Below are 23,996 nucleotides of genomic sequence, written 5' to 3' on the forward strand. Positions count from 1 at the left end.
AATACAAGTTTTGGGAGCGGGATAGGGCTAAGGAAATTATGCGTTATAGCTATGGAGGTGGTGGGTATGGTTCATGGGTATGCTCGTGAGGTCAATTTAGTGTTTATCATCTCTGTTGCGTCTACGTACCTTTCCTGCAATATTGAATCTCAATATTGATACGTGAGTACTCATAATTTAATTTTTACATACTAATAGTGTATCCCTGACTAGTGCTCGAGTATATAGGATTATGCATACTTGTACTTTTGATATTGCCATTAGATAGGTTATGTTGTATCCTGAATTAGTTACATATGCGGTTGAGATAAGGTATAAGATATGCATGTCGTTAGAAAGCTAGCGAAAAATTAAGAACTTTTCATTTAGATATCGAATGATTTCGATGAACGGATTAGAAGTTATAGTCAATTGAATTTTTATATTATTATTAAAAATGATTATTATTATTATTATCATCGTTATTATCGTTGTTATAGTTTTTATCTAATCATTATTATTATTATTATTATTATTATTATTATTATTATTATTATTATTATTATTATTATTATTATTATTATTATTATTATTATTATTATCATTATTATTATCATTATCAATAAAAGGTATTATCATTAAAAATTGTTATTTTTATTATTATTACTATCGTTATTATCATTAAAGTTATAATTAAGTATTATCATTAATATTATCATAATATTTATTATCATTAGTATTATTATAATTAAAAACTAATATTAGTAACACCTAATTATTATGATTACTATTATTATCATTAACATGAACACACTATAAAAGACGATTAAAAGCTATTAAACGAATCAATTAGGAAATAATGAGTATGATTATCATGATGAAATTAAAATATTTTAAGATATTGATTTAGATAAAATTATCATTCTTAGTATTTTTATCATTACTATTATTAAATGTATCGTTAGTATTAAAACTATCATTTTAATAAAAAATTATCATTTTAAATGAAATGTCATTGTTATTATAAAATATCATTATTATTATCATTTTAAATAAAATTATTATTTTAAAGTTAATATTAAAAAGTATCGCAAATATTAAAGTTATCATAATTAGAATTATCGTTTTATCATAATATCATTTTTAGTAAATATAAATATTGATACCTTTTTTATTAATAGAATAATAATTATTATTATTACAAAATAATACAACTTTTACTTATTATTATTATCAATGTTATTTTAGCAAATAAATATGTAATACAAATAATATATTTACCTTAATAAAACCTATCATAATATTTTTATGATATTAAATGAACTTTATAAATTTTATTACTTAAAATATATAAAAGTATATTTTTATATAAAGTTTTATTTATTAATAAATGAATAATATTATTTACTCTAATAAATCTTTTAAAAATATTTAAAAATATAAAACGACGATATTTAAACTATATAATAATCATGCATAAATTTTGGAAATCATTTTTAGTCAAATTGACTTTTGTTGACTTTTGCATATTAGTCTCGAGAATTAGGATTGTGGTATACTATGACTTGACCTAAATTGTTAGACAAATATTGACCATCATATGAATATATATAATTAATTTAGGTTCGTGAATCCGAGGCCAACCTTGCACTTGTTCAATGACGTTATATGTATTTTTACTACGAAATACAGTATGGCGAGTTTCATTAATCCCTTTTTAAATGCTTTTGCAATATATATTTTTGGGACTGAGAATACATGCGCTTTTTAAATGTTTTACGAAATAGACACAAGTATTTGAAACTATATTATATGGTTGAATGGATCGAAGCCGAATATGCCCCTTTTAGCCTGGTAATCTAAGAATTAGGAAACATCACTAATTTTTAGAATTAGTGCACCCCTAATTCACGCGAATCCTAAAGATAGATCTATTGGGCCCAACAAGCCCCATTCTGGAATTTGGAATGCTTTAGTACTTCGAAATTTATCATGTCCGATGGGTGTCCCGGAATGATGGGGATATTCTATATGCATCTTGTTAATGTCAGTTACCAGGTGTTCAATCCATATGAATGATTTTTGTCTCTATGCATGGGACGTATATTTATGAGAAATGGAAATAAAATTCTTGTGGTCTATTAAAATGATGGAAATGAATGATTATGATAAACTAATGAACTCACCAACCTTTTGGTTGACACTTTAAAGCATGTTTATTCTCAGGTATTAAAGAAATCTTCCATTGTGCATTAGCTCATTTTAAAGATATTACTTGGAATCATTCATGACATATTTCAAAAGAAGTTGCATTCAAGTCGTTGAGATCAGTAAAGATTATGATTAAGTAAATGACAAATTAAATCATTTATAGATGGATATTACGAAATGGTATGCATGCATGTCAACTTTCGATGTAAAGAAAGTTTATCTTTTAAAACGAATGCAATGTTTGTAAAATGTATTATATAGAGGTCAAATACCTCGCGATGTAATCATATGTTATTGTATTCGTTCTTATGGATTAGGACGGGTCTTTACAAGTTGTGAGTGAGGTAGAAGAAGAAGGAGCACAAATGTTTATGGGTTTACTCATAAAATTCTCGTGCATGTGGTATATGTAATTGTATATATAAAATAAGTGATATTGAAAAGGCATAATTACCAATCAAGCAATCACCAATCAAGTACAGTATAATTACATATTATGATTCGTGCATTAACAGTTAGAGAATATTAATAATCATCCCACTTACATGTTTAGACAAACGATAGGTAACAAACTAATCCATAATCCAAAGTAAGCACAGTAACCCAAATAGTAATTATAATAATAATATATTACAAACGTGTAGAAATGAAATGAAGTTTTTAAAATAGTTAAGCAGCCTCATTTTTCTATCGACTGTTCTCACGGAGAGTGACATCGTACTCCGTTGTTAATTAGTGGTGGGTAAAGTGTTCAGAAAAATTCCATATTTTTAAATTAACTATATTTATTTATTTTGGTCATTATGGTATAAAATTCGATTCTTTATTTGTTAAATAAAAATTATATCAATTGTCCCTCTCAATTCTGGCTAAAATATAAAAAGTTCTAAAATTTAATAAACAGCTCCTAAATACATTTTTAATAAGCCTAAATTTTATAGAACTCATTTTCGAATCACCGTTTATTTTAAAATCATATAAGTTCGAATTAAACTTCTCTAAATAATAATCGAAACGGCCAACAAGTATTACAATTATTAAATAATCATATTTGATATACTCTCTCTATATATATACATATAGATTTATTTTAATAGCAATTTAATTATATCATATATTATTTTATATTTTCAGTTCTAACGATTAAATCGTATATTATTATTTTTAGTTATTATATATATACATATATTTATATTTATATTTATATTTATATTTATATTTATATTTATATTTATATTTATATTTATATTTATATTTATATTTATATTTATATTTATATTTATATTTATATTTATATTTATATTTATATTTATATTTATATTCATATTTATATTTATATTTATATTTATATTTATATGTATACACATTTATTTACAATTAATGGTTCGTGAATCGTAAGAGATAGTTGAAGGGTAATTGCATAAATGAAACAGTTCAAAAATTTTGAGACGTAACATAACGGACTTTGCTTATCGTATCGGAAATATATAAAGATTAAGTTTAAATTTGGTCGAAAATCTCCGGGTCATCACAAGAACGTCATGGTTAAGGTCGAAAAATTCCTTTTTTCGACCGTCTTTGTGGTTATGGATTTTAAAGAAGATGTGAAACCCCTATCATCTTAGGAAGGCCTTTCATGAATACAGCCAAAGCGATTGTTGACGTTTATTCACGGACTATCACTTTGAGAGCCCATGGAGAAGAGGTCACTTTCATGATTGACAAGTCTGTATGTCCTTCTTATGGGAACAGCGAAATAAATACCATCTCTACTAGGAAAGTCACCTTTTATTCCGATAATGAAGAGAAGAAGATACAAGTAGAAGACAAGAAGAATAACCACTCCACACCAACCCAATCTTCACTCCCACCTTATTTTGATCTTTTAATGACTGGAGAGGATTTCGTTCTAGAAGAACTCTCTGAAACAATTATACTTGAGTCTCCCGACCAAAGTGACGAGGAGGTGGATGAAGAAATTGAAATGGAGAGCCTAGATAAGAAGAAAGAGATGGGGGATTCTAGCACCGAAGTAGTTGTTAATGTTGCTACCATATTGGAGATGTCAATGGACACTGTACCACCTCCATCCTTAGAGTACGGCATTATGACCAACTAGAAGTCACTAAGAATAAAGACGGGTTTTGCTTCAGGGCTACCCTATAAACCATCACTCAAATACATAACTTTGACCATGCCGTTCCAATTAAGGAGGTAAAAGAAGTTGATAGCTTTGTTATACCTCAAGTTAAACAAAGCATTCACTTCAAACCACCTTCTCCTCTCATTGGACATACCTTATTCTATGTCCGTTTCAATCCCATAGGTATGTTCCAATATTACCTCTTGTGCCTACTGATGGATGCAAGGGAGCCGCCTAGATTTCCTGAGAAATAAGGCTAGAGTCAGGCTCGTGACTCGAACAAAAACAAGCGCTTCTCGGGAGGCAACCCGTGTGTTTATTTTTCTTTAGCTTTAGTAGTAGTTAGATTAGTATAATTAGGTTAATTGAATAAGTGAAAAGTGAAAATTAAAATAAAATTTTCAACGTTTCTTAGGACGAATTCACTTCTCCTACTTGTCTTGGGCCTAAGTAAATTAATTGTTACATTAATTCAAAAGTCTTAAAATTAAAGGCACTCAACACTTTAAATGTGGGATTAGCTTTTTAGTCATACACTAATTTGTTGAATTTTCAATAAACCTAATATTGAAACCCTCAAGTTTTCAAATAATTTCTTACAATGCTTTTAATTGTCCAATTTCATGATGTCATTAATCTAGCATCTTCTTTGTATAAAAAAATTTAAAAAATAAACAGAAAAAAATCTAGACTATGTACATGATGTCATCAAAAATAATACTTTAAATAAAAACTAGTTAAAGACCCGCGATTTCGCGAAATTTTTGAAGGGTGTTTTTGCAAAAAGAACTTGTTTTTTGGGCTTGTGATATTTGGATACCCCGCGGTAATGTGTTGGTAAGTAAAATAAATTATTCTTTTAAGTTTTAATACTTATGTTAATAATAACTTTTTATTTGTCTTCATTTAATACTACATAATATAATTCATTTATATATGTATTTTGTTGATTTTTAGCATCTTCCAAATGAACGAATGCTACTTTTGGACCTACGTAGTGGTAAAAGAGTTTTGTGCTTTAATTTTGCACGACGTAGATACAAATGGATGTTGAAACAAGAAAAGTCGAAGAAAAATCCAAACCTCCGTATGACGTATGGATTTAGTCGATTATGAAAAGAAAATCGACTAAAGCCTGGTACAAAATGTTCATTCACTTACCATTTTAAAGAGTGTGATTTTTATTTTTTCATATTTATAACAAATGATAACTATAATTCGTGTGATAAATACTTGAAGTAAATGATCAATTGAATTTGTCAGTATTTTAAAGTTTTATATTAGTGTTATTTGTGGTTGAATATTTTGTTTGCAATTGCTATGCTTTTGATCAATTAATTTTTTATTTATGTAGCTGATGGTAATCGCAATTGTTTATCTATATCATTCATGCTTTTTTGATTATAATTAGAAAGTTTGTTTATTTGATGGTCTTTCGATAGTTAATAAATACGAAATCTCGTTAAACTTAGAATTAAATAACGAAAAATACTTTTCATTGAGATTGAAAAGGCTGCGTACCCATGTATATCCGCCTAGTACAGGAAAGACAACTTATCGGTCGTGGAGATCATTGTTGGGGATGTGCAGGTTGGTTTTCTTCATTCATTTACTCATTATCATATTCAGGATCCAATTCTTCATTACTTTGATGCTGTCATTTCATTATTTTCATCATTAGCGATAGGATTATTCTAATACTGATAATGGACATCAATGTTGGTTTGGCTAGTGTGAACACCCGGACTTCCCAAGTTTCTAAAACTTAAATAAAAACAGGTATAGTAATATTAACATTAATATAATATTGAACGAAACATTGTAATTAGATATGATGTGTGTAGAAAAAGGAAAATATCAGTTGATGCATATCATTATCCGTAATGTGTTTGATGCAAGATGGAAAACTCATGTGTGGTGCCATTGAAAGTCATTTAAGATGGGTTGATGTATTATTTGTATGTGTTACTTCATCTTCAAACTTGGTCAAGAACATTTCTACATCATAAATCATTAAATACCAATAAGCTTGTTGTATTACTGTGAAGCAAATGAAATCACCATGTTTTAAATTTAATTGCTACATTATTGAAGGTCAGCCACTATTTATGAATCATATCTCGCCTTTTTAGGTTATTTTCACTTTTAATTCAACATCATTATAGTTAATACAAGCATTCCTCTTTTTCACTGTTTTCTTAAACTGTTTACGGACAAAATGTTTTGGAAGTTGTTGTAGATTAATCATTCAACAAAATAACGTTGATCAATATGTGAACTTTGAAGTTGAAGTACTATAAACAAATGTATTAATTGATAATTGTATTAAGTTTAGAGAAATACCAATTGTTCTTTTTGGTGTGAACGATATGAACAATTAAACATGATAGAGGGGTTACAGTTTAGACCATATTGTCAAATTAATTGGGATTGGGTCAATTGGGTTATGTTTTTATCTAAACTTGAATTGTTTCTCGAATGTTTCTTGCAATATTTTCTGAGTTGATTATGGGTTTATTGGAGAAGTTTTAATCTTAAATTAGTTTAATGGTCAATTGGAACATACTGGTAAAAAACGAAAAACAAATGGGTTAAAAGATAACCTAAATTGTACTTTAACCTTCAGCTTTATCAACATATCTCACTCCCTAAACACTAAACCCTAAACCTAAACCCTAAATCTAAACCTTAAACATACAAAACCCTAAACTCTAAACCCTAAACGCTAATCAATAAACCCTAAACCCTAAAACCTAAACCCTATAACCTAAACCCTAAATCATAAATTTTAAAATCTAAACCCTAAATCTTAACCTGTAAACAATAAACCTTAAACACTAAATCATAAACCCTATACACAAACTCTAAACCCTAAACCCTATATATAAACCCTAAACTCTAAAACTTAAACCAACCCTAAACCCTAAACCACCAACGTTATACCATACACACTAAACCCTAAACCCTAAACTCTAAACCCCAAACCCTATACACTAAACTCTAAACCCTAAACTATAAACCACCAACCCTAAACACATAACCCTAAACCCTAAACAACAAACCATACACACTAAACCCCAAACCATAAACACTAAACTCTAAAACCTAAACACTAAACCCTAAACAATAAACCTTAAACACTAAACCCAAACACTAAACTTAAACCCCAAACCCTAAACCTAAACACCAAAAACTAAACCCTACACACTAAACACTAAACCCTACACACTAAACACTAAACGCTAAACACTAAACCATAAAGTCCAAACCTAAACACTAAACCATAAACCCTAAACACTAATCCCTAAACCCTAAACACTAAACCCTACACATTAAACCCTAAACCCTAAACAATAAACCCTAAACCCTATACACTAAACTTTAAACCCCTAAACCCTATATCTAAACCCTAAACCCTAAACCAACCGTAAACCCTTAACCTTACATACTAAACCCTAAACTCTAAATCCTAAACCTTAAATACTATACCCTAAACCATAAATTCTAAAATCTAAACCATAAACTCGAAAAATATACCCTATAAACTAAACCTTATACACGAAACCCTACTTGTAAACCCTAAACACTAAACCCTAAACCAAAAACCATAAAACCCTAAACCCTAAATTTTATACCATAAATTCTAAAAACTAACCGTAAACTCTAAAGCCTAAACTCTAAACCCTAAATCCTTAATCCTAAACCCTAAACACTAAATCGTAAACCCTATACACTAAATCATAAACCCTAAACCCTAAAGCATAAAATCTAAAATCATAACCCTAAACCCTAAATCCTAAAATGTAAACCCTAAATAGTAATTCCTTAACCTTAGATCATTAACTCTCAACGTGAATCCTTTTTATCCATTAAGCTTATATTAGGTGTCAAAATGAATTTAGTTTGTACTATAACTATATATAATTAGAGTTGTACCAAAAATATTCAAAGGATATTTAACCATAGAACATTTACATCTCAGTTAAATACGTCTCAAGGCTTTCTTATAAACAACATTCTTGGTGGTATTTATTCATTTCCATTGTTGTCCAATATGATTGGTTTTAATCCATTTAATGTAGTCAAATACGCATGTCTTCAATGATTGTTTATTCATTTTATTGAAGGTAATAAATACATATTAATAATTTTTGTAATATGATGTATACGCTACATGGCAAATGTAATTTATCATTATAATTTTTTATTGTTTTGTTGTCATCACAATGGATGATGGAATGTATGTTGTAGGAAAATGTTCTGGATTGAACAATTCAGATTGAGAAAAATGTATTCGGTCATATGAAACACAACACAAGATTGGATGTGTTAATGTGGATAAAATGTTAGATTAAAAGGTGTTGAATTGGGAAAAATCATTGATTACATCATTAAAGCAGGATGTAAACTAATGAAAAGTATGGTCGACTATTCCGGGTGTTTTTTTTTTTTTTTGTACTGTTGGGCTTTAGTTTGTATTTTATTGTTATTGTGTAATTTTCAAAAAAATTGCATATTTTTTAGAAAAAATGTACCTCTTTCATTCTTTCTCCCCAAATGCTTCTCCATGGATATCTTATTGTGACGACCAGGAGATTTCCGACCAAATTTAAACCTAAATAATTATATGATATCGACGATAAGCAAAGTCTGTAATGTTGATTCTCAAAATTTTTGAACTGTTTACACGGATGCATTTAACCTCAGACTATGCCCGACGATTCACGAACAATGGTTATAAATAAATATATAAATATAAGTGTATATGTATTAGCTCAGATTAACAAAATATAAAACAATAATTAGAATTCAATATGTAAAATACAATACAAGTTAATTAGTAGAGTTAAACATGTAATAAGATATGTAATAAAATTATTATTAAAAAAATCTATATATATAAACATATATGATTACTACACATAATTATTATATATATATATATATATATATATATATATATATATATATATATATATATATAAGATATAAACATTATGTGATGAAATTTATAATATCTATTCCTATTATAAAATAATACAATATAGTAAATAGATGTATAATAATCAAATTTATAAAACATTATTAATATACTTATATTTACGTATATAATATATGTTGTAACTAAAATGCAAATACAAATATATAATAACAACATGTATAAATATTAAATATTCAAAACATGTTATTATGTAATGTAATATATTACAAAAATTATTAATAAGTAATATTAAGATATTAAATTGATCATAAATTAAAATATAATTACTATAGTGATATCGTTATTACTTTCAATATTAATATCTACATTTATATTTTTTTAAATATATGACATATAGATATGAAATTTGTGATATATAAATAAAATAATTACTAACATTATTATTGCCATTATTAATATTAAAATAATTAGTATTATTGCTTAGATATTATTATAGTTATTAGAAAATGATAAATTTATTAGTATCACCATCAATAATTTTATTATTACAAATTTTATCAGTATTATAATATGTTAGTATTATTATTTATTAGTATTAATATAGTTAGTATTAGAATTATTATTAATATTAATATATTTTTTTATTTACATTTATTAATTATAAATTACAAAGGGATAACAACAAATATTGTTACACTTCGCTATCTGAGATGTCTGTTAAAATATTTTCCTTTGATTCTGTTGATTAAAACTACCTGATACAAGCCAAAAATCGGTTGAATGTCATTTTCTTCCTTTTTATAATTTTATAATATTTCTGTAATTTGAGAAAAATTCCTGTCGAGTATCAGTGGTATTATAAACAATGAATACATAGTACATTGCAGTTATTCGAATTCATATTCAATAACTTTATCCATTATCAACAATAATCCACTCAAAAATCGAATTAAAGCAGAAGTAGGAAGCTGTATACAGACGAACTCTGTTATTGATATCATTTTTCAAAAAAATTCGATTTTGAAATAATTTTCAAAAAGTAAAAATGGGGTTTTGTTAGAAATCAATCCTTCATAAAATCTGCAAAGATTCAAGGTCCAATTTTTCATATCGAGTTTCAATTTTTAGAGTCAAAGTTTTTGATTTAAAAAGTCAAACAATTGTTCATGATTAAATTCGAGTTTAATGTTATGTTTTGAGTTTAATTGACGATGGGGAAAGTTTTTATGAACGATTTGAAACACAATTTGTGTTGTAAACTTAGTCTATAACGTTACCAATTACAAAATCAAATTTTTTTTCTTAGAGGATAGCAGCGACGGTATTACAGCGTTTTTTTTATTTATATATATATTTTTTTCGATTTTATTAATTTTAAATACCTCCTTTAATCACCTCTGATTGTTTAAGTATATAATTTAATTAGTGTTTTGATGTTAAAGTAGTTACTACAATTTTTAATTCGATCATAGTTTTTTTTAAAGAAGAATGATGAAGAAGATGACAGATAGGCAGTGTGTAAATAAATTTAAGTTGGGATACTATCAGGAAATACAGAAATAGAGGAGTGGCGTGAGGGTGTTTTGAATGAACGGGAGGTTACGGGCTCGAACCCGGTTCCGGGTGTTCTTTTTATAAAAACTCCTAAGGTAATCTTATTATTTTATTTTTTATTTTATTTATTTAATTTTTCATTATAATAATTATTACTATTAATGATATTACAATTATTATTGTTATTGTATTATTGTTATTATTAATTATTATTGTTAGTATTAGTAATATCGAAATTATAATTACTATTATCATTATCATTATTAAGATTATTATAAGTAGTATAATTAGGAATATGTTAATAATATAAATATATGTTTATTAAGAAGTTAATAAAAGATGAAATTGTAAAGAATATGGAAAGAGATCATAACTATATAAATACATGTACGATTATGATTATGACTAAGAAGCAGAATTTTAGAAATTATAAGTATAAGTTTAGAAATTTAACACGAAGATTATTATGACTAATAATATTATTATTAGAATTATCAGTAGTATTATTATTTTTATTATTACTAGTATCATTTTATTTAAAATTATTATTTTTATCAAAACTATCATTTTAACAAATAAATATTGGCAAATAAAAATATAATTATTATATATACTCTAACTATATTAATATTACATATCCATTATATATTAAACCTAAAAACGCTGTTAACATAAATATTTACATATAACAAATTTTGATTTAATAATATAATACTAATTATATAGATATATATGTATTAGTATAACTATATGTATAAATAATCATATACAAAATATATATATATATATATATATATATATATATATATATATATATATATATATATATATATATATATATATATATATATATATATATATATATATATATATATATATATATATATAACTTTTGAAATAACAAATATATACTAATTAAATATAAACTAGTTTGATTATTTACATGTTAACTATATGAGTTAATATATATATACCTGATATATGTTCGTGAATCCGAGGCCAACCCTACACTTGTTCAATGTCGTCATATGTATTTTTACTACAAAATACATTAGGTGAGTTTCATTTACTCCCTTTTTAAATGCTTTTGCAATATATATTTTTGGGACTGAGAATACATGCGCTGCTTTTATAACTGTTTTACGAAACAGACACAAGTAATCGAAACTACATTATATGGTTGAATGATCGAAGCCGAATATGCCCCTTTTTAGTTGGTAACCTAAAAATTAGTAAACCAGTCTACTAATTGATGCGAATCCTAAAGATAGATCTATTGGGCCTAACGAACCCCATCAAAAGTATCGGATGCTTTAGTACTTCGATATTGTTTTTATCATGTCCGAAGGATTTCCCGGAATGATAGGGGATATTCTTATATGCATCTTGTTAATGTCGGTTACCAGGTGTTCAATCCATATGAATGATTTTTGTCTTTATGCATGGGACGTATATTTATGAGAACTGGAAATGAAATTCTTGTGGTCTATTAAAATGATGAAAATGATTATTTATGTTAAACTAATGAACTCACCAATCTTTTGGTTGACACTTTAAAGCATGTTTATTCTCAGGTATGAAAGAAATCTTCTGCTGTGCATTTGCTCATTTTAGAGATATTACTTGGAGTTGTTTATGACATATTTCAAAAGACGTTGCATTCGAGTCATTGAGTTCATCAAGATTATTATTAAATCAATTATAGTTGGATATATTATGAAATGGTATGCGTGCCGTCAACTTTCGAAGTAATGAAAGTTTGTCTTTTAAAAACAAATGCAATGTTTGTAAAATTGTATCATATAGAGGTCAAGTACCTCGCGATGCAACCAAATGTAATGTATTCGTCCTGTTAGATTAGGACAGGTCGTTAGAGTTTTTATCAGAGCAGTGGTCTTAGCGAACCAGGTCTTGCATTAGTGTGTCTAACTGATAGTCATTTTGATGCATTAGTGAGTCTGGACTTCGACCGTGTCTGCATGTCAAATGTTTGCTTATCATTTAGTGTCGAAAATTACTTGTTTATCATCCTTAAAGTCTAAACACGTCTTACTGCCTCTATTGCATAGACTGTGTATAGATAAATTCATATCTTAGCGTATCTGTTATTATCACCGTTGCCTGACAGCTTCCGTAGATTCCTCCATCACTTATGGGATTTTAGTATTATATATGCATATGTAAATTATGTATTGCAGGGTACTAATCTACATCCTATAATCTATTTCTTATCGAAAAGTCCTTCATCTGATCGTATGAGATGAATCCCTCAACCAGTTCGAATTCCTCGGATTCCGATAGCTATTCCGATATGGAGTTTCACCTAAGCTCCGAAAGCAGAGTCACCAAAATGAATCAACCAATCATCCATCCCCAATTCATCTGATGGGTTCGTAGTCGACTTAATCAATGGAGACGCGCAGAAGGCGATCCCTTCCACTAACCGAATTCACCACTTGATGAAGAACCTGAAGCACTTACCGGCGAACCTGTTCGAAAAACCATTTTCTCTCTCATTTCCAGAGTATCCCGTCACGATTATATACTATCTCATATTCTAGAATCTTATTCATCCACTCATCTGAACCGACAATCATCCCAGTGTAATAGAAGAAGTCAACGAGCTTCGCGCTCGAGTAATAAATTCGGAGAATATGGTGCAAAAATTACCAGCTTCAACAACATCACCGGCACCCACAGCACCATCAACAATCCATGCCTCAACATCTCATTCTGTACCTCGAGTATAATCATCGTTCTACGTATCATTCTACATCATTTATCCTCGATCGACATGGCGATTATGTAATCTCTAAAGTTTTGGAGATTATTCATTCCAGTTCCAACCGAAAATCAGATGAGATTAATATTATATTAACTCATTAAATCCATGATTACATCTGAAGAAAATATATATGTATATATTTTCATAAGGATTGTAATTAAAAATTCTTTTGTACAAACTGTTAATGGTGAAAATATATTAACGGGTAGGTAATACCCGTGAAATATTTAGATTTCACATTAATAAGTTACACTGTACATTCTTCGAATCTGATTCAACAGTCATTTACTATCCTACTTACATCCACAAATATACGTATCCGTTTACCGCAGAATAACCATTTTCCTTCAATTTCATATCTGAATTTTGACCTATCAGAATCCAACGAGTGGCATAATGAAGAAAACATTTGACAAAATAAAATTTGTTAGAAACAAACAAATTAACTATGAGAAAATTTGTTAAGAAACCACGCTAACGAAATCCTAGCTAACTGTTAATTCTGTATTACATTTTATTTATCGCAATTTTAATTCTCGCAATTTTATTTATCGTCATTTAATTTTTGTTATTTATTTTACGCACTTTATTTATTGTCATTTAAATACTGTTACATACGCATTTTAAATATCGAGACACGTATACAAGGTTTTGACATATCATATCGACGCATCTATATATATTATTTGGAATCACCATAGACACTCTATATGCAGTAATGATAGAGTTAGCTATACAGGGTTGAGGTTGATTCTCAAATAATATATATACTTTGAGTTGTGATCGAGTCTGAGACATGTACACGGGTCACGATACGTATTAATCAATTCGAATATTATATATTAAATTATATATGAATTATTGGACTGTTAACTGTGGACTATCGACTGTGGACTAATAACATTGGACAGTTAAAATGAATTAATATATTGATTATAACATATGAAACTAAACATTTCTTCAAATTTTCCACTTGATCTCATCTTAAACCTCATTTGTATCTTGACGATTACAATCTGCATTTAAACCTTTCATGATTCTTGAAAACACCTCAAACGAGAGGATGAACCAACCGCACTTCATCAACGAAAGAAAAGATTGATACATACAGTTATGCACCTGAAAACACTCGGAACCTGAGTAAACGTTTAACATGTTGCTATGCTAATTCCTTTAGCGTTGTTATTATCCAAAATGACTTTACAATCCCTTTTCAAGGTAGCCAATTTTGTCACAGCTCCAGCAAGTCAACTTCGACTTTTCGTTTGAAACAACCTTATTATAACCTTGATATATATGCGTGCTCTTTTATTGTTACCGGGGAACCTTTTATATTCCACCATATTACCAGCAGATGTACCAGCAACCTCGTCGCTCCATGTTTAAATCTCTCCGATAAATTACTATATTTATCTATTGAGGTCTCATCATGTACTCATCCACATCTTGTAACAAGAATTGCCATACCAATTACCGGAAATCAACAAATCTGTATGGTGAGTCTCGCAATGTTTCCACATCAACAGTTATATGTATCCATATAACATTTATCTCTTAGAACTATGATCTTCCATTCTGAAATTCTGAAAAGCACCCAGTCTGCGAATTAATACTCTGAATTTTGAAAAGTTGAATATAGCAACAAAAACTGTAAACGACCTCAACAGCCAAAAGTTGATGATAAAGAATTGTATGTTGGCAAAGCTTAGAAAAAGTTTGAAACTTAAAAACTGATTGAGCAAACTACGAAGGAGTCTCTGAACAAATCACAAGGATTAAACTTGTACATTAAGAATCCTGATGATTCTGTTTCTGATGAAATCTTTAGTGAATACCTTGCTTCTGACTCCAAACTCTTGCGGACAAATTTTCTTCACCATCTTTCGATATTAAAAATTCTAAGATATCATCGTATCTTTCATTATAAATATCCTCCATATTTCTGAAGATATTTTTATAACTATTTTTTTCTGAAATCATTAATCTCTTCGTGCTATCAGTGTTACATCAAATAAGAAACTGTTAGTTTCTATTTTCTGTAAACTTTCGAACTTAAAATATGAATGATATTGAAGTAGTGTTGGGAACTGATGCATGAGTTAGTATAACATAATGACACTTGATCAACATAATTATATTACAGTAAGTCATGCTGAGTTTCTAAATGGAACATGATGATTCACAGATTATAACGTCATCATGTGTCATGTTACATTACTTTATCATTCTGATTAACTTCTGAACATATCAAGAAAATATATTCTTGATAGTTCTATTCTCAGTGATTCTGGTAATTTGACAAATCAAATCGTGCTAATACATTCTTTCTTATTTAGAACATGATGTTTATCCGAAATTCCATACTTATGAATTCTGGACCGTTACTCGCTTTACTAGAGGCCGGGAGGATAATAAAAAGGCAAAAAGCTCCAAAATATAATAGAAAATATTAAGCCCAATAACAACACGGAGGTTACAAACCGTGGATATTAATAAGAATAGCAATATAAAGACACGGCATAATTAAGAATAGTATCACCCCAAGGTTATATTAAAAGTAAACAGATTTTTCTGGTGGAAGATTGAAAAGAAGGATAACAGAAATGATAATTAGGAAAATATTAGGGATTAGAACTGGACTAAGCATTTTCACAATCTTTTAGATGTATGAACTAAGAAAGAAAGTATAGGAATGGTGAGAATAATGGAATGAAGGAGTTTAATTTATAATGGAAATATCAGACATAGTAATCGAGGCAGATCACCGTATTTAATTATAGAGATCTTAATCTCCTTATTCGCCGAAGAATCAAATCTCTTAGATTTCGAAGATTTTCTTTAAATTCCTTGAATTCCTGAATTCAATCACGACTACGTCAAAAGTTATGGAAAATCTCCATTTCTTCATCTCGATCTTTTGTGATAACTTCATTCATACGCTTCGATTAATCGAATCATTTTATCCATATTACTCAATGATAATAAAACTCTATTTATCAACTCATATTCATCATGAAAACATTTTTATTGTTAACCATGACCACCTCACTCAAATTTCAGGACGAAATTTCTTTAACGGGTAGGTACTGTGACGACCCGGAGATTTCCGACCAAATTTAAACCTAAATCATTATATGATATCGACGATAAGCAAAGTCTGTAATGTTGAGTCTCAAAATTTTTGAACTGTTTACACGGATGCATTTAACCTCAGACTATGCCCGACGATTCACGAACAATTGTTATAAATAAATATATAAATATATATAAATATAAGTGTATATGTATTAACTCAGATTAACAAAATATAAAACAATAATTAGAATTCAATATGTAAAATAAAATACAAGTTAATTAGTAGAGTTAAACATGTAATAAGATATGTAATAAAATTATTATTAAAAAAAATCTATATATATAAACATATATGATTACTACACATAATTATTATTATTATTATATATATATATATATATATATATATATATATATATATATATATATATATATATATATATATATATATATATATATATATATAAGATATAAACTTTATGTGATGAAATTTATAATATCTATTCCTATTATAAAATAATACAATATAGTAAATAGATGTATAATACTAAAATTTATAAAACATTATTAGTATACTTATATTTACGTATATAATATATGTTGTATCTAAAATGCAAATACAAATATATAATAACAACATGTATAAATATTAAATATTCAAAACATGTTATTATGTAATGTATTATATTACAAAAATTATTAATAAGTAATATTAAGATATTAAATTGATCATAAATTAAAATATAATTACTATAGTGATATCGTTATTACTTTCAATATTAATATCTACATTTATATTTTTTTAAATATATGACATATAGATATGAAATTTGTGATATATAAATAATATAATTACTAACATTATTATTGCCATTATTAATATTAAAATAATTAGTATTATTGCTTAGATATTATTATAGTTATTAGAAAATGATAAATTTATTAGTATCACCATCAATAATTTTATTATTACAAATTTTATTAGTATTATAATCTGTTAGTATTATTATTTATTAGTATTAATATAGTTAGTATTAGAATTATTATTAATATTAATATATTTTTTTATTTACATTTATTAATTATAAATTACAAAGGGATAACAACAAATATTGTTACACTTCGCTATCTGAGATGTCTGTTAAAATATTTTCCTTTGATTCTGTCGATTAAAACTTCCTGATACAAGCCAAAAATCTGTTGAATGTCATTTTCTTCCTTTTTATAATTTTATTATACTTCTGTCCTTTGAGAAAAATTCCTGTCGAGTATCAGTGGTATTATAAACAATGAATACAGAGTACATTGCAGTTATTCGAGTTCATACTCAATAACTTTATCCATTATCAACAATAATCCACTCAAAAATCGAATTAAAGCAGAAGTAGGAAGCTGTATACAGACGAACTCTGTTATTGATATCATTTTTCAAAAAAATTCGATTTTGAAATAATTTTCAAAAAGTAAAAATGAGGTTTTGTTAGAAATCAATCCTTCAAACTATCTGCAAAGATTCAAGGTCCAATTTTTCATATCGAGTTTAAATTTTTAGAGTCAAAGTTTTTGATTTAAAAAGTCAAACAATTGTTCATGATTAAATTCGAGTTTAATGTTATGTTTTGAGTTTAATTGACGATGGGGAAAGTTTTTATGAACGATTTGAAACACAATTTGTGTTGTAAACTTAGTCTATAACATTACCAATTGCAAAATCAAATTTTTTTCTTAGAGGATAGCAGCGATGGTATTACAGCGTTTTTCTTTTATATATATATATATATATATATATATATATATATATATATATATATATATATATATATATATATATATATATATATATTTGTTTTTTTCGATTTTATTAATTTCAAATACCTCCTTTAATCACCTCTGATTATTTAAGTATATAATTTAATTAGTGTTTTGATGTTAAAGTAGTTACTACAATTTTTAATTCGATCATAGTTTTTTTTAAAGAAGAAGGATGAAGAAGATGACAGATAGGCAGTGTATAAATAAATTTAAGTTGGGATACTATCAGGAAATACAGAAATAGAGGAGTGGCGTGAGGGTGTTTTGACTGAACGGGAGGTTACGGGTTCGAACCCGGTTCCGGGTGTTCTTTTTATAAAAACTCCTAAGGTAGTCTTATTATTTTATTTTTTTATTTTATTTATTTTTTTTCATTATAATTATTATTATTATTAATGATATTACAATTATTATTGTTATTGTATTATTTTTATTATTAATTATTATTGTTAGTATTAGTAATATCAAAATTATAATTACTATTATCATTATCATTATTAAGATTATTATAAGTAGTATAATTAGGTATATGTTAATAATATAAATATATGTTTATTAAGAAGTTAATAAAAGATGAAATGGTAAAGAATATGGAAAGAGATCATAACTATATAAATACATGTACGATTATGATTATAACTAAGAAGTAGAATTTTAGAAATTATAATTACAAGTTTAGAAATTTAACACGAAGATTATTATGACTAATAATATTATTATTAGAATTATCAGTAGTATTATTATTTTTATTATTACTAGTATCATTTTATTTAAAATTATTATTTTTATCAAAACTATCATTTTAACAAATAAATATTGGCATATAAAAATATAATTATTATATATACTATAACTATATTAATATTACATATCCATTATATATTAAACCTAAAAACGCTGTTAACATAAATATTTACATATAACAAATTTTGATTTAACAATATAATACTAATTATATAGATATATATGTATTAGTATAACTATATGTATAAATAATCATATACAAAATAAATATATATATAACTTTTGAAATAACAAATATATACTAATTAAATATAAACTAGTTTGATTATTTACATGTTAACTATATGAGTTAATATATATATATATATATATATATATATATATATATATATATATATATATATATATATATATATATATATATATATATATATATATATATATATATATATATATATACCTGATATATGTTCGTGAATTCGAGGCCAACCCTACACTTGTTCAATCTCGTCATATGTATTTTTACTACAAAATATATTAGGTGAGTTTCATTTACTCCCTTTTTAAATGCTTTTGCAATATATATTTTTGGGACTGAGAATACATGCGCTGCTTTTATAACTGTTTTACGAAATAGACCCAAGTAACCGAAACTACATTATATGGTTGAATGATCGAAGCCGAATATGCCACTTTTTACCTGGTAACCTAAGAATTAGTAAACCAGTCTACTAATTGACGCGAATCCTAAAGATAGATATATTGGGCCTAACGAACCCCATCCAAAGTACCGGATGCTTTAGTACTTCGATGTTGTTTTTATCATGTCCGAAGGATTTCCCGGAATGATAGGGGATATTCTTATATGCATCTTGTTAATGTCGGTTACCAGGTGTTCAATCCATATGAATGATTTTTGTCTCTATGCATGGGACGTATATTTATGAGAACTGGAAATGAAATTCTTGTGGTCTATTAAAATGATGAAAATGATTATTTATGTTAAACTAATGAACTCACCAACCTTTTGGTTGACACTTTAAAGCATGTTTATTCTCAGGTATGAAAGAAATCTTCCGCTGTGCATTTGCTCATTTTAGAGATATTACTTGGAGTTGTTCATGACATATTTCAAAAGACGTTGCATTCGAGTCATTGAGTTCATCAAGATTATTATTAAATCAATTATAGTTGGATATATTATGAAATGGTATGCATGCCGTCAACTTTCGATGTAATGAAAGTTTGTCTTTTAAAAACGAATGCAATGTTTGTAAAATTGTATCATATAGAGGTCAAGTACCTCGCGATGCAACCAAATGTAATGTATTCGTCCTGATGGATTAGGACGGGTCGTTAGACTTATAAACAAGCTTCTATTTTTTTGATGGTTCTAAAATCATATGTCTCATCATCATGTCAAGTATCTTTAACTTTTCATACATTATAATTTTTACTCATCTTCTTACATTTAACTCTATTATCTTTTCAATTGAGGGTTTCTAATTGTTATTCAATTTCTTTGATTTTTACTCAGGTTAGCGAGACCTATAAACTGATAAGTACTGCTCTTATAGATTACTCTGTATTTTTTACCTGTACAAACAATAACACCTAGATAAAGAAACCAGTATTGAAATAGAAATAAAGTACTCCGTAATTGAAACATAAATGCTACGTAATTGAAAGAAAAAACCTAAACCACATTAACATGTTCTTGACAAATAGAAATTCTTAAACAAAATCAATATATCGATCCACGAACATAACTTTTTTAATTTACTCCATCTTCGAATTTGAAGATGCAGTAGAAGTCTCCAAATCAATTGTATAAGTCAAATAAGTCTCAAAACTTCTTTATAAACAACATTCTTGGTGGTTTTTGAATCTTTCCCATTGCCGTCCAATATGATTGCTTTTAATCCTTTTTTTGTGGTCACACGAGAAACTGCTACATACAATTGTCCATGAGTAAATACCAGTTTTCGAAGGTATAATTCAACATTAGTTAATGATTGACCCTGACTTTTATTGATAGTCATTGCATAGCAAACTTTTATTGGAAATTGTCTTCGTTGAAACTTTACTGCAATCTTGTTGTCACTTGGGGCAACAATCATTCTTGGTATATATGTAACCTTACCAAAACAGTGTCCAGTAATAATACGTGCTTGAATGGTATGGTCACCTAATCCTTCAACTTGTAGTCTTGTCCCATTGCACAATCCTTTTGTCTGGTCAATGTTACAAAGTAACATTATCGGAATTCCTCTCTTTAAAGCAAGCACATGGTTAGGAATACCTATAATCAACTTCAAACGTATACGTTTTAACATATAATCTCCTTCAAGTGAGTACCTTGCACATTAGTAACACACAATAAGTTCCTAATTCAGATATCATTTTAGATACCGTGTCTTGTCGAAATAAAGAAAGCACGTTGTTCGTAAAGGTCCTTTCTTCAAACACCAAAGCCATTCATCACTTGTTGAGGCTAAATTGTGTTCCCATGGAGCATTTGTTTCAACGATGATCATAGTTTTGCCTTCAAATTAACAAATTTCGGAGACCTCCAAAATGCTTTATATATATATATATATATATATATATATATATATATATATATATATATATATATATATATATTGTTATAAGTGAACATTACACTAAATATTACGTACTAACTACACATACCTGTCTCAAAAGAATACAAAATACACCTACACGTATAGACTAAAGAATTGGTATAAATAGTAAAATAGGGCAAATATCAAGTCCTGATTCATTTGTCTAGTAACGAACAATATACTTTTCTATGTGACAAAAAAATTCAAATTTATATAAATATAAAAGGTCTAGTGTTGTAGAGCTGAGGGTGGACCTTTAGAAATAGGAGCCTAATCACACAAAAATTCCAAGAATTCTCCATGTACTGCATCACCAACAATTTTTCCATCATGTACATAATTGTAAAATATCATAAGGGCGCAATATTAGCCCTGTTACCCATCATTATTAATAGAAATCTTCATGTTCCAAGTTCATAACAATGAATAATATCAAAAACAGTTAAAACACATTATTTTACTAATTACCAATGAAACAATAAGAATATTAGTCAAAGAACCTAATTTAGATTCAATTAAATTAAGATGAATCAATATTTGTACGTATTGTACTCACGAATTAATTATGACTAATATTATTCATCATTAATTCTATTGAATGATTTCTAGGAACTCGAAAAGAAAAAAACACACTGTTCAACCGATGAAACCATAGCAAAATTAGTCTAAAGAATTAGGGTTAAGCAAACGCATACTTAGATCGATTCCCGTTCTTAAGCAATGCATTCATTCATTAAGTATGTAATTTTCATGGAAAAAAAATCGATTTCACCAATCGATTGTTGACGATGGAGATAAAATAGATAGTGAAGATTAGGTTATATATCCCAATGTTGTGAAATCTTCTTATGACATTAAAATGCATTAACACACTAGAAAAAAAACTCAGAGTTTAACAAACAATTAACCATACATTGACGAAAATCTAAGAATAACATAAAGAATTAATCTTTATTTCATCTTCCTTCTAATTTTTCGATTTAAGAGAACAAAGAGACCCCATACCAACACTTAGAATCATCATTTGTCAATCATCATATGTGCACACTTAAACATCTGCATACTTAAACATGTGCACAAGTACCTAATGCTCAATATGTATGCTACAAAAATGTAAATTATAGGTGCACATATAAACATCTGCACAATTACACAATTGTAAATCAAACAATACAAAAAGTAATAATAACTACCTTTATAAATGAGAATTATATATGTTAACATTTACCTAATTATAATCAAATCATTATTCAGTTAACTAATGATTCTACTCAATGCTCGTTCAATTACACGATTAATCAGAAATTAAATATACATACAGTCCGTTTATATTCAATTGAAACTGAAACAGTACCCGTTCACAAGGAGACCGTCATGAAGATCCATCCGAGAGTTAGGGAGATGATCAGTATCGTTCTGGAGGCGACGGCGATAATTGACGTCGCCGGAGAAACTAGAATTAGGCAGAGAACGAAAGAGAGGTAAAAACACGGTGTGACGACTGCTACTGGAATGCGGTGGACAGAGCATAATAGTGGATGGATCATCAACAATCGCGTAAACAACAACCGAAGATTGTTGAAGATTAATCAGCATAGTAATCGTTACGATCACGGTAACGGTAATTAAGAACGCCGGTAAAGAGATGAATCGAGACATAATTGCGTACGAAAATGGAGAAAGTTGAAAAAGTTTGTTAGGTTTTCAGTTTCCGGTGAGAGCTGTATCAAACATTCAAACTGAGAATTATATTTTTATGAATTTTGATGCGCATTAGAGGAAACTGATCCATATATATTTGATTCGTATGAATATCTTCCATAATATGATTTTTTGATACTAATCCCTTTAATTTCTCCATTGTTTCAATCGTGCAGATGTAAGAAGTATTCCTGGATTTTCTCAACTGTTGAAAGGGATTACGTTATCCCGTATCCCGTATTTATTTTTATTGAATTGAGGTTGAAAGGGTATTCTAGGATTAGATTATTTAAAATTGATTTATTAACTAATATTTTTAGTGAATGAATAATGATTGTTGGATTAAAAGGTACTGTAACGTAATTTATTAGTTAATAAAGACTATCTTTTAATGTGAATAGAGAGGAGATAGAGATAGAGATA

Source organism: Rutidosis leptorrhynchoides, chromosome 6 (genome assembly GCF_046630445.1).
Source record: "Rutidosis leptorrhynchoides isolate AG116_Rl617_1_P2 chromosome 6, CSIRO_AGI_Rlap_v1, whole genome shotgun sequence".
NCBI lineage: Eukaryota > Viridiplantae > Streptophyta > Magnoliopsida > Asterales > Asteraceae > Rutidosis > Rutidosis leptorrhynchoides.